This window comes from Camponotus vicinus, unplaced genomic scaffold (genome assembly GCF_025532165.1).
Source record: "Camponotus vicinus isolate PSW18456_S1 unplaced genomic scaffold, iyCamVici1.0 SCAF_1, whole genome shotgun sequence".
In the NCBI taxonomy this organism is placed as follows: domain Eukaryota; kingdom Metazoa; phylum Arthropoda; class Insecta; order Hymenoptera; family Formicidae; genus Camponotus; species Camponotus vicinus.
In genome coordinates this window covers 8672698-8685590 of record NW_028141945.1, presented here as the reverse complement: position 1 = coordinate 8685590, position 12893 = coordinate 8672698, and the positions used below count along the sequence as shown (strand labels likewise).

At 36.8% G+C, this 12893-nt stretch overlaps 1 protein-coding gene across 1 annotated transcript in view; it reads left to right on the top strand.

The window, feature by feature from the left end:
- Positions 1-12893, top strand: part of LOC145972318 (spondin-1) — a 202351-nt gene that overhangs the window by 140583 nt on the left and 48875 nt on the right. The gene's annotated exons all lie outside the window — the stretch shown is intronic.

The following is a 12893-nucleotide window of genomic DNA, read 5'->3' as shown; positions in this document are numbered from 1 at the left end:
TTTAATGTATTAAAAATATGGAATAAAATATAAAATTACAAATAGTGGAAAATTAATATTCCGTATGTTCTAGTATGTGCATATAGAGTATTCATATCGCGAAACAAAAATATTATTTTTCAAAAATGCTCTTCAGACGCATGAACGACACAAATATGGAAAAAACCGACATATAAAATATACAGCTTTTGTATGCGCGCAAAAAATAAATCACTTAATAAATGGTATTCAAATTCAATTTCGAATTGTCTAATTGCGTGGAAAAACGAATAACCACCAGTGCCAAATTTATTCCAATTAAACATATTTTCCGTGCCTGCTTATTCCAGCAATCGTTAAAGCGTAAAAGAAAGAAAAATTATTCCATATTCGGGGCGTTGAAAATTCAACCCGGCTCGAAATATCGATCTCGCTTCGAACGAACGGCGCGGTGACTTTTCCAGTTGCATCTACGGAACAATGCGCGATGCCGCGGGCACGTTCGGATTCTCATGGCTGCACGCACTGCACATTTGCGTGTATGTATACATAACTTAGTTAGCTACATTGGAAATTACAGCCGGCACACGATATTACACCGCGCGCGTGCACGCGGTTCATTTATATTCACGCCCCCTCCCTCCCCCCCCCGCGAATAACTCCTATTCCCACGTGGCGCGCGACTCCGACACGTGTGTCGTTGTGTACGTGAATCCATGTATATATGGACCCGGTATATGAACTATACATCGGTTCGCGTACGCTGTACCTCATGAATATCGGATGACCGATCGCGAGAAATTCACCATTTGTCGTTTCGCGTCTCGCGGGTGAGACCTGATTTATCCGTCATACGGCGGCAACGATCATAGAAAAATACGGATGCGTACGTGATACACTTGGGTCTCGGAAAATTTAATCAACCTTCGCGATATATGAATAAAAAGCGCACGCATATGTTTAAAAAATTCAACCTTTTTTGCGAAAGAAACATATGTTTTAAAGAGCGGCGCGCGAAAAGCCTCGCCCTCGTCTTCCCTATGCATCTTTATGGACACCTATAAGCCATACAAAAGCCAGAGGTGTTAAAACAAGCGATTATGTTACCGACTACGGCTTTCATGAGACCGGCTAGCGCGTTCGCTTCCACGTGCATGTGCATACGTCACGCATGAGAGCTGGCTAGGTTCCGAGCTCCTTGCACTATAACGCAGAATGGAGTTAAATGTGCCGTGCATAAGTGGGTAACATTTCCGAGGGGTGCGCAATCACCCCTCGTTCCACTTCCCCGTTCCATCTATATCTCTGATTTCCTTCCTTCTGTCTTACTTCCTCGCCTGTTTCGCCGCCGTCTTCTCATCTTTTTCTCGCGAGGCCCTCATCCTCCCTCGCACCTGGCTGACGCCAGGACTCTTTAACCGCCTTCCAGTCCTCATTTTCGTCCTCTCTCTCTCTCCCTCTCGAATCGCTACGAATCAGTGTAGCCGCGTAATATGTACTCGTGAAGGAAATGCTTTAAACTCATTCCCGTCATTTGAACTTTGGTGCGTGAAACGGGGCTCGTGGAAGCGAGATTTCGACGGTCGTTTCGTATGTTCGCTTCACTGCGAGTTTGTAATCGGCGCCGAGGTATACTCGTGAGATTTTCGCTCCATACTATATAAAGTGCTTCAGGAAGAATAATAAATTTTGGGAGATTGTAGATCGATTTTAGTCTGAGTAGAAAAATTCATATAAATATATCCTATTGTCAATGATAGAGATATAGCCAGATATTTGAAATTATTGTGTACAAAGCAATTATGAGAGATATCAAAGAACGATAAATGATTTATTGTTTGTATTTATTGGCTATTTATAAATGATACAAAACAAATAATTGACAGATAATTTACAAATAATTTATAACATGTATACATAACATGTATATACATGAGTTACTACAAAAGTTGCAAAATGCATTGAGATTGATGATGGAATTTTCGAACAATTAATGTTGATTGTAAATTATTTGTCAATTATTTATATTTTTCACCACTCAAATAGTCAATAAATATAAATAAGTCATTTATCGTTCTTTAATATTTCTCTTCAGCCTTGTATGTGTCAGTTTCAAACAACTGTAAATATAAGTATTTCTGCATCCATTGACACATGTTTATATGGACTTTTTTACGCAAAATAATCGATACTACAATCTTCCAAAATATTTACTGTTCCTCCTAAAAACACTGTATATATCTCTCCTGAGAAATTTCACAAAAAATATTAATCATATCGCATTCTTCCATAAAATATAAAATTCTAAAAATCTATGTATGGTAATGATCACTCACTAAATTTTGATATAGAAGTGTACAAATATTATCTCTATTTATTTATAAAAATTTCGCAAAACACGATAAATATTTTGATGTTTAAGATGTAGAATTATATAATTTTAAATAGAAATAAAAATGAAGCTAATTTAAAGATAGCTGCGCATATCATCGCGGAATTTTCGCTTACCTTCTGCGTGTCATACTCTGTACAATTGAATTATATGTATATCATATGTCGTCAAAGGCTCCGTTTAAAACAGTACGAAGCGTTTAAACTCTCTTTGTTGCGCTTGTAGATTGAGTAGCCTAGTCTACTCTGTGACTCTGAATTCGACGGCTTTATGAAAAGCGTTTTCAACTTTTGCGCTTTTGTCTCCCATTTTCTTGCGCATTAGTCGGTTGTCGCGAGCGCGAATACCTCTCTTTCACTGCTCGCGAACTCACCCATTTTCATAACTGTAGAACGTAACGGCAGAAGGTAGATTATTGCATTCGCGCTTTAACACGAAGACACGAAATTGTTCTCCTTTTACCTCTTACGGGTTAAAAACTCTCACGTGCGATGCTGAGAAAAGAATATCTCTTCGTCGCAGAGGACAGATTAAGCAACTCGTGCAAGAGAACTTGCTTGCATAGAAACGCGTGTTTTTTTCTGCTACGTTTCTAGACTTTCGCGCCAACACAAAGTGTATGTTATTTTCAGTCTTGTCAAAAGCAAGAGCCTCTTGGCTCTTTTTTTAATTTTTTGTTTCTTTATAAAACTACATTTTAACATGAGAGAAAAATAATATACGATGCTACGTACATGTAAAGTGCTTGTATAAATATTTAATTGCATTAGTGTATTTCGTCGCAAAATATTTTTTTTTATTTTTAATTGATTTTTAATTTCTCTGTTATTAATTTTCTTCATTGATATTCCTTTAATTCGTATAAACTTGTTAAAGAGTGAGCTTTTTCATGAAAAGGATAAAGTTGCTATATCAATAATCGCTGTTGACTGTCGTAAATAATCTTTTTTTCTGCCATATTGCCTAATCGATACGTATGCGCCGTTATTTTCCGTACAGCCGTTAGCAACGTAAAAAGTGCCCCGTTTCGCTTGATTTATGCGACCATGTTCGACGCGATCTACTACACGCGAATAGAATCGACGACGATTAATGATTGATTTCCAACAAGAAGTCGCACATTTGACGTTATAGATTGATGCGAGCAACAAATCGCGGCACAATATTGAAACATCCGGCAGATTTTTGCGAAAATTTTAATATATTTCTCTCTCTCTCTCTCTCTCTCTCTCTCTCTCTCTCTCTCTCTCTTTCTCTGTTTAAAGTTGAGTAAAATTCTTGTACCGTAATATAAAATAATTCAATAATAGTTTAACAATAATTTAATATGCTGCAGAAGATTTATTAAATTAAATTACTTATTTAATTATTTAATAAATTATTTATTTAATTATTTGTTAAATTAAATTATTAAATTATTATTAAACAATTATTGAATTATTTTATACTACACATTACACATTAGCGTTTACGCTTTTATTGACAGTTCAATCATATGTTCACTTTATATTCGCGAGCTAACTATCGAAAATAAACTTTGTAGCATGTCATATACACCGCAAATCAAATTCTGGAAAATATTTCTCTTTTTCTCTCTCTCTCTCTCTCTCTCTCTCTCTGATGAAACTAATTTAATTCTTCTAACCGTACGCGGTTAAGCGGTGCAAAATGTATCGAGTCACGTATTAATAAAAAGCAAAATATCGAAATATTTCAATCTATTTTGCATCAAGGATTACAATGTTCCAAACAACACGATGTGACGAGAACAAATCATGTTTTTTTTTGCTCATCGACCAATTTTCCACAATGGAAAATTCGGGTACAATGGCAGCAGCAATGAATCGTGTGTTCGATATACCGGACGATTTCCATTATCATTATCATTATGACGAATGACATTTTCCGTTGGTTCACGAAACACACAATTCATTGCGGCTCGATTTATATACATATGAGCACCGTCAACGGCAAATTAAAACTCTTTAATGGATAACCGCGGTTGATGATCCGCATCCATCTGTCGATTGATGAATCACCAGATGGTGACAAATCAACGTTAACATCGCAGGAAAAATAATCGACGAGTGCACCGGAAATCGTTAAGGATCAAATTGCCGACCCACTGCTGCCAAATGTTCGTTAGAAAATATTTATCCAGCGTTAATTCGCTCCCGACCGAGATCGGTCGATCGTTTCGCGCAAGAGAAACGACCGCGATTGCGGATGCGGCACGAAATGGCGGCAAAATGGCGCAACGTGTACGAATTCCGGAACGGTATCGATAATTAATTCCAATTACTTAGACCGCGCCGTGTTCGACGTTAACTTCGATCGTTGACGCACGCGATAGCGACTGCCTCGATAGGACCCCGCAACTGCAATTTACCCTATCTTAATTGATGACGATAATGGAATCTCTTAGAGTCCACTTGAATATATATTCTGAATCTATATCGCAATCTATAGAAATGAGAGAAGAATTAATATGATTTTATTACATTTTTCAAATTGTTACACATTAAAGGTTAAAAGTGTATGCGATCTTAAATCTTTCGTTCTTTGACGTAAAATTGAGAACAACTTTCCTCTAGCTAGTATACGATGGACATTTGTTGTTATCACTTTTTGTTAAGTATCTTTAGCACACAGTTTAATAAAAAAATATTTTTTTTTAATGTAAGAAAGAGAACTTTTATTTCTCGTAGGTTTTTGACACTAAATACAACTTTTAAGATTTAAAAATTATAACAAAATTCAAAATAAATTTTCAAATATTTAAGAAAATTATTGTACGTACGAATTTTATATTCACTGTATATAATAATAAATATTGTGACATAATGGAACAATTTAAAGGTCGGAATCGACATCCCAGGATTAAAAAGATTAAACAAAATGGTTATTCTCTTTCTCGCATGTTTTTTCCATTCAACAAATTTCAGATTAGAATTCTCTATCCGAGAAAAATCCATTCGACTTTACAGGAAGGTTGAACAAAAATAAAATGGAAGCGGTTATAGCGGTTCAACACACTTTCAGGTATCTCGCGACATCTCTTCGCAATCGTTATCTCCAGCCGCAAATACGAGAATACGGTTAACGCGGGTAAAACTCTATTACAGTTTCGAAATTCTAATTAAATAGCCACGCGCGCGGAGGATCCGCGACGTTAATGCGTGTCGCTTAAACGCTTCGCGGTGAATTGTGAAATGGGATACGGCACTTTTGGTGAATATGTCGGTTTGCCGCTTGTTTACGCTATTTCCCGCGGATATACCATCGCATCCAATCGCACGACCTCGAGCGATCTCTGTGCGCGCGCTTTATGTCGCTCCATGTAAAATCTACTTTAATCGATGGGCGAGAGAGAGAGAGGGAGGGAGAGAGAGGGAGGGAGGGAGAGAGAGAGAGAGAGAGAGAATTGCCATCAAGCGCGGTCGTCATAATTTATTCAGCTTGTTCAGCGCGTGAAACAATTATTGAGCGCAATTTAACCGTTTGAAAACGACGCGTACTTTCGCGACACGATTGCCGAATCGATAATGGCGAAATGACGGTGATTAGCAGTCAAATGATGATGTGCAGTGAGCCAAATCGGGAATAAACATCGATTTTTCTCTCGCAACATCTCGGCGTAAATTGTTACATTATACAAACTTGGTTTTCTCAGTCACTATAGTTCTATAGGAATCCTATAAATTATTAAAAAATTAATCATATATCTTCCATCACTTATCAATTTTTTATATTGAAAGATCTATCATTTTATACTAAAAGAAAAAAAGAATAGATATATAATAAAATACATATATTATATAAATATTATATAATAAATATATAATACATGTAATATAAATATTATGCAAAATATATATATTATAAAAATATTACGTAATATAAATTACATATATTTTTTAATATAGAGATCTAAGATAATTTAATGTATTTGGAATTTAAAACAATAATTCGTTTTGACTCGTAGAACGAATTCTGATCGAGCTTCGGGACCGAGTTGACGAAACGCATCTAGTCAAGCGACAAACACCGCGCTATTCTGACGTTTCGCAACGCATTGTAGGGTTCGCGCGGACATTTCGACGGGTTCGTTAGAGACCTGTTTGTTTGCCACGGCTTGTAACACGCTCTCGCGGTGCAGCGCGTCGGGTTTTACGGTAATCGAAGCGCCCGGAAAAGCGTCCACGTCCTATCGCGGAGAGAGGTGGAGGACGGCGCGATTCATAATTTATACGGCTTTACGCGAAATTAGTTATTGTTCCTGATAAATTCGGCGCGCTGCGGCCACCGCACGTTATATGGTTGTTCGCGGCGCGACCTCCACGCGAAATGGACGATTATTCCGTTGAGCGACGACATAGCCAGGTCGTGTAAATATTGATGTTGCAGGCACGATTTTTCCCGGCGAGCCTTCCAATGGAAATGAACCACGTGCTCTGGCATCATTCAATATCGTCCGACATCATCATCCGCGTCTAAATTGCATAGATAGATAATTTGTTTTGCTCTAGTATAAAACTCAAATAAAGGAGAATAATATCATTTATGAAGAGGAAAGAGACAGATAGATGAAAAAGACAGAAGATTTATGTGAATAAAGTTAATAATATATGAATGAAGTAATAAAAGCTCTCTAGCATGGCATAAAATATAAGATATAAATAAAATATAAACATAGAATATAAATAAAATAAATATATAGTATAAATGAAATATATAAAAATTGAAGATCGTATTGCATGCTTTAATTATTTAATTAATGAATATGTTTATGACAACAATATTCTTGATGAAAAATTGCATTTGGTATGAGATCAACGAAAGGATCAACGATATATTTTTTCTTAATAGAAAGTAAATAAAAAATGAAAAGACTCTAAAATAGAAAATAAATGATATATAAATAAATTAACTAAAATGGAAATCGAGCAAGTAATTGAAAAATTAATTGTGCAAATTAATTGGTTTTTGATTGAATTTTTCTTTAATTGTCAAATTGGGTCCTTTTTTATTAGAAAGAAATTAAAATACTTTACGTGTCGAAAATACTTATCGATTTCTTTTATTTTTCGTAATCGCAAACGTGTTTCGTTTATAATTTATTCTGTTTATTTTGATATTCAATGATAATAACGTTTATCCGGCACATCATTTGTGTTCTCTCCCTTTCACCCGCGAGGGAAATGATTCGCGCGGCTTCACAGATCGTCGATCGTTTCGTTTGATGTTACGTTAATTGCCGCTTCCGATAAATTTCACTGACAGAACCGGTTACCGGCTTCGAGTCCCGCGCGACCCGCGATTCCGTCTCTGCCAATCGTGCCATTCGGTTACGCGTTCAATAATCACTCGTTTCCCGGGGAATCTAGGCGAACGAAATGTTCATTTCCTTCCTAGACGCGAAGCCACTGCTCCGTAAACCCCTTTTCGTTCAGCCACCGTCACTGGGGCAGTGGTGGTCGCTCTCAATTTTCGGCATTCGAAATGCCCCATTTCCGGAAAACGTTACCATCCATTTGCCGGTTCATCGATAAGGGAAAAACGGATCGATATCGATATATATCGCACTTGCAGCGCGCGTGTTGGAAAAGGCGACAGTAAATCGACTGGACGGAAGTTTCTCAAATTCCGGCAGCTGCAAATCTTCCTTAACGCGGCGAATGAAAGGACGTCCTTAACGATCTGGGTGAGAAACCGCATCGATACTATATTTAACATGCTACGGTAATTATTTTTATGCTGGAGAATGGAAAAATTAACTTGATAAGAAAACAAATAATGTCCTACACAATATTGACAGAGGAGAGCAAAATCGACTCTATACATTTCAAGTTCATAAAATATTTTTTAGAAGAATATAATAATATAAGCAATATTATAGAGAAATAAATGTATTACATAATTGTATTAAAATGTTAAATAGCGGCATAATTTGGCATAATTACTTGTAATTATCTAATTATAATTGCGATTTGATATTAATATCCACATAGTTGCAAATATATTGTGCCAAGATTAAGTTGTAAAATTCGATGTATAATAATTAAATAATTCCACCGCAATCATAAGCCAGATACTCAGTTAATTAACATTAATTAATATGCTCGATACTGTAATTCATGTGGAATTAACGGCCTAATTTACACATACATATAATTTTGAAAATGGACGTATATATAATAGTAATATGATTTCTCTGTACATATGAATTATGGTTCTTCAACCATGCGTATGATTAGATTTAAATATATTAACTATCTATAATACACATATAACATTTATTTATTGGTTTATTTATATAAGATATCTTTTAGAGGATCCGAGTAAAAAAAGAATATACATGGATTTTTAATTTATAGGAGCTTAAAAAACTGATAGATGTTTAGATTTCAAAGATTATTCGCCAAAGGAACAAATTAATAGCCCAAAATTCATAAATTACCGTCGAGAAATCGTCTCTTTTCACCCTTTTCCCCCTCGACCCAGTAAGATGCTCGTATACAGAGATGCAACTTAGAGCGGGCGATATACAAAGCTGGCCGGCTGCGCGAAATAACAGTATCATCGCGACAAAATTAGTTTATCCACTTTGCAGGAACACGTTTCTGCCCGCTCGCGCGTTTCAAACATCCGCGGAGGGACTCGGTCGAGCAGGGGCAGGGGCAGAGGCAGGGGCAGGGACAGGGACAGGGGCAGGTGCAGGTGTCGTGGACACGCGTCGCGGGAAGGGGACGAGGAAGGAAGATGCAGTGCGAGGCGCAGTTGCAAGCGATGCACAGACGACTCGCGGTTGCTCGCCAAGTTAAGACCGGCTTGTTAGGAAAGTTGTATCAAGTTGGATCGTGCTACCCACGGAGAGACTTCGCTCGAGAGCTCCTCCGTATCGTCTCCCCCCGTAACCCTCCCACCGGGCCAAAATCCCCCGGAACGTCACCCGTATTCGCCAACCTTTGCCTCCCGAAACGACCCGCACATACACCGGAAGCGCGCGCACGCGTGTGCATGCGAATGTATGGCGCGCGCCAGAGTAGATTTACCCGTATTATTATGGGTAGAGTTTGGCATCGGTGCCAGAATGGAGAGTCTTGCGGTACTTCATTAAATTCGCGAGGGACACGTCGATCCACCTCGTATGAGAGTGCCTCCATGCACTGAGGGATCTTACAAACTAAGGACAAGTTTGGAGGAATTAATTTATTAAGAATTGAATGATAAGAAGCTTAATTGATTAAGAGAAACAAAGAAGAAAGAGAGTGAGACCCACGATACAGTAACTTGGGAAAAATAAAATATCCTTTAATGCTGTAAGACTTAAAATATTCACTAAAAATATATATGATACAAAAATAAAAGGCACAAGAGAAATATAATATCTCTTCTTCTTTAACATATAATCTCTGTTGTTAATTTTTAGGAATTAAGGGCTTCCCTCGCTAATGTTCATTTCGGCGTAGCTTGTATGTATTGTGTATCTGTGTAGAAAAATATAGCTACAATTTATTGGCCATATGGCTACGCATAAATTTCTTTCGCCGCGTGCTACATCAGCACGGTAAAAGCTTCTTTGACTTTATCGCCGCGAAATTGTACGAAAACTAGGCCATCCATTCGCAGCATAACACGATTTTATTGGACACTGAGCGAGAGCTGCTCCGACGTTCTTGTAACCACTTCAGGTAGCGCGGAAACGTTAATACTTTAAACTTTTAAACGTCCAAATTTCAAGTTCTATGCACGTTTACTTCTGAAATTTATCCAATCTCTATCTATTTTATAGTACATATATAAAACCCGGTAGAATAATATATTATATAATATATAAAACATAATGATTTAGTGTGAGTATACAAGATATACTGTAATAAATTATTTATTACGCTTCAAGGAGTTGAGTACAGATTAAGTCAGACATATAAAACGAGATAATCTCATGAAACGAGATAATCTTATACGAATGAACTGATTAGGCGAAATTTTTGTGTATATGTATTTCCGAGAAAATTTGTGGGCATATTATTATCTTGGCATCGGTGCCAAAATGTAGGTTCTCGCGGTATATTCTATTAAATCTCTGAAGATGAAACGCGACTCGTTCTATCTTCTTTTTCGTAGATATACGATGGATAGAGACATATTCGCCGAAGAACGTACGGAATGTCGGACACAAATTGATAGTTATTTCTAAATCTGACGGATGATGCATATCGATGCGCAATTTTCGAACGAAAAATTCCTTCAATTTTTATAACAGGATAAAAAAAACGAGGACCATCTTAAATAAGAAATGTCTTTTTTTTTCTTTTAGCATCATCATTATACATGTTAAGAATACATTTTAGAAAGTATTATAGACAAGGAAATTAAGCAAAGGTATTTCGTTCAAAAAATTTTCTCCGTCAAAAATATTAAACTTCATCCAAAGCATGCACCTTGTATTAGCATATAAATTCCTATCCTATAAAATTTTAGGTAGCTATAGAGTGAAGTAACACGAGATTAAGAAAGTATGATAACGATGTAGAGTAAAATTGGAAAGTATAAACCTGTAGCTTGAAAAGAGGGCCGCTGCAGCGTATAAGAAATCGATGAGAAGGAAACCTATTGTCAATGCAACAGATTTCAGGTCGACGATATATAAGGTCGAAATACCGATAAAGATGGAAGCGATATGTAGAAATTGTGCGAAAACTTCACCCTATTGCTTATATTATCTCACTGCGCGAAATGTTTTATCTACACAAAAAAATATATAATATATTTAAATAAAATTTTGTGGCTCTAATTTACCAATTTTAATTTAATTTTTAAATATATATTTATTTATGTAATATTTTATATATAGTATAATATTTATTTAATATATTTATTTATTTATATAATATATTATATAATATTTATATAATATCATAAAATTAAATATGAAAAGTATATTCCATTTGTTTAAAGTAATATACATCCGTATTTCTTAAATTAATTTATCATTAATATTAATTTATTATATTATTAATTTATTATGTCATTTATTTATTACATTTCTGATCGATTTATATAGTTATTTCTTTTAAACTACATAAAGGAACGTTTAAGAAATCTTTTAAATGAGATACGAAAATACGAGGAGAAAAGATATGTCTATAAAAAAGTAATTGAGTCGATAAAATAAAGGAATATTAGTGTGAAACGTCCTACAAAGCTGTGAAAGAAAGAATTGCACTAGTGCGTGGTATTTAATGAAATGATACCGCTATAATTAGCAATATACATAAAGCAGTAGAAGAAATAAAGTTTAATTATTCGCAGTAGAAGAAATGCGATTTATAAGTGTAAAGAGCACTCACAGCTATGATCTTAAAAAGTGATAAAGTCTTTCTTTAGTGACTATTATTTTCTGTTGAACTATGAAGAGATATTTGGCAGAGAGTGAATAAAGAAGGCGGCGCAAAGATAGGCCTCCCGAAATGATAATAATCGTACAACTGAAATAAAATCCTCGAGATACTATTAAAGCTCACTGTAGAAACTGGAGCAGAGATAATAAAGGAATAGCGCTTGATCTTCATCGTCGGAAAATATATTGTGACAGTTAAATTATACGCCTGAAGACGATGATTCACACACAGGGTAGTTTAGCGCAGCTAAGAAACGCGAATAAACACACATCATCTCAAATAGGTACGATGGACTAAAATAAAAATTCTCTCCTTCTCTCTCTATTACATATTTCACTTTTTAAGCTGCACACAACCGTATTCAACGGATTTTCAACCGAACAAAAAACGAAGCGCGAAAGTGCGCTTTCAAATAGATAATAGGATCGCGAGAATAGGATAAAATCCTCGAAATATTAGAATGTGTCGAGAGGAATAGAGTGGAAAAAGTGGAGCGAAGAAATCTGTGCGCGGTATCGCACGTCCTTAAGAGACTTGGCCTCTCTTCCCGGATCCTTATAATTTCCATGATCCGAGCTCCGGAGAACATTCCATGGAATACAGGAAAGTTTCGTGGATCGAATATCGAATATATGTAGCGTAACCTCTCACGCCGCCTCTCTCCTCTATTCCAGGGCGGAGTATCTTCGTAACCTAACTCTCGGCACTCTCGGGAAAGAGTTGAAAAGTTGTTTCTCTCTCAGGCGCCAATTCCGGGGGAAAATGAAGACGAACAAAGAAAACTGCCGGCAAAGAGAGAGACGAGGAGAGCTGGTCTTCCTGCTGCGGATTTTCATCCGGGCGGTCCAATCCGGGCTTTCTCTCCTGCTTCCCCCGACACGAAGGAACCGAAAACATTTACAGTCGGCTCGAAACTCAGCTCCGCGCGACCATCAATCCGACTTCTACCCTCTGCCATCGCGCGCCGGCGAATTTATCAATCTCGATGTCGACGCGCGCTGTCGAGACGTTCATTCTTCAGCCACCGGAATGAACGATCTCGTCTTTCTCGGCGCGATCGTGAGCAATTTGTCAAATCACGCTTGTTTGCCCTAAGCACTTCCCGAAACTTCACG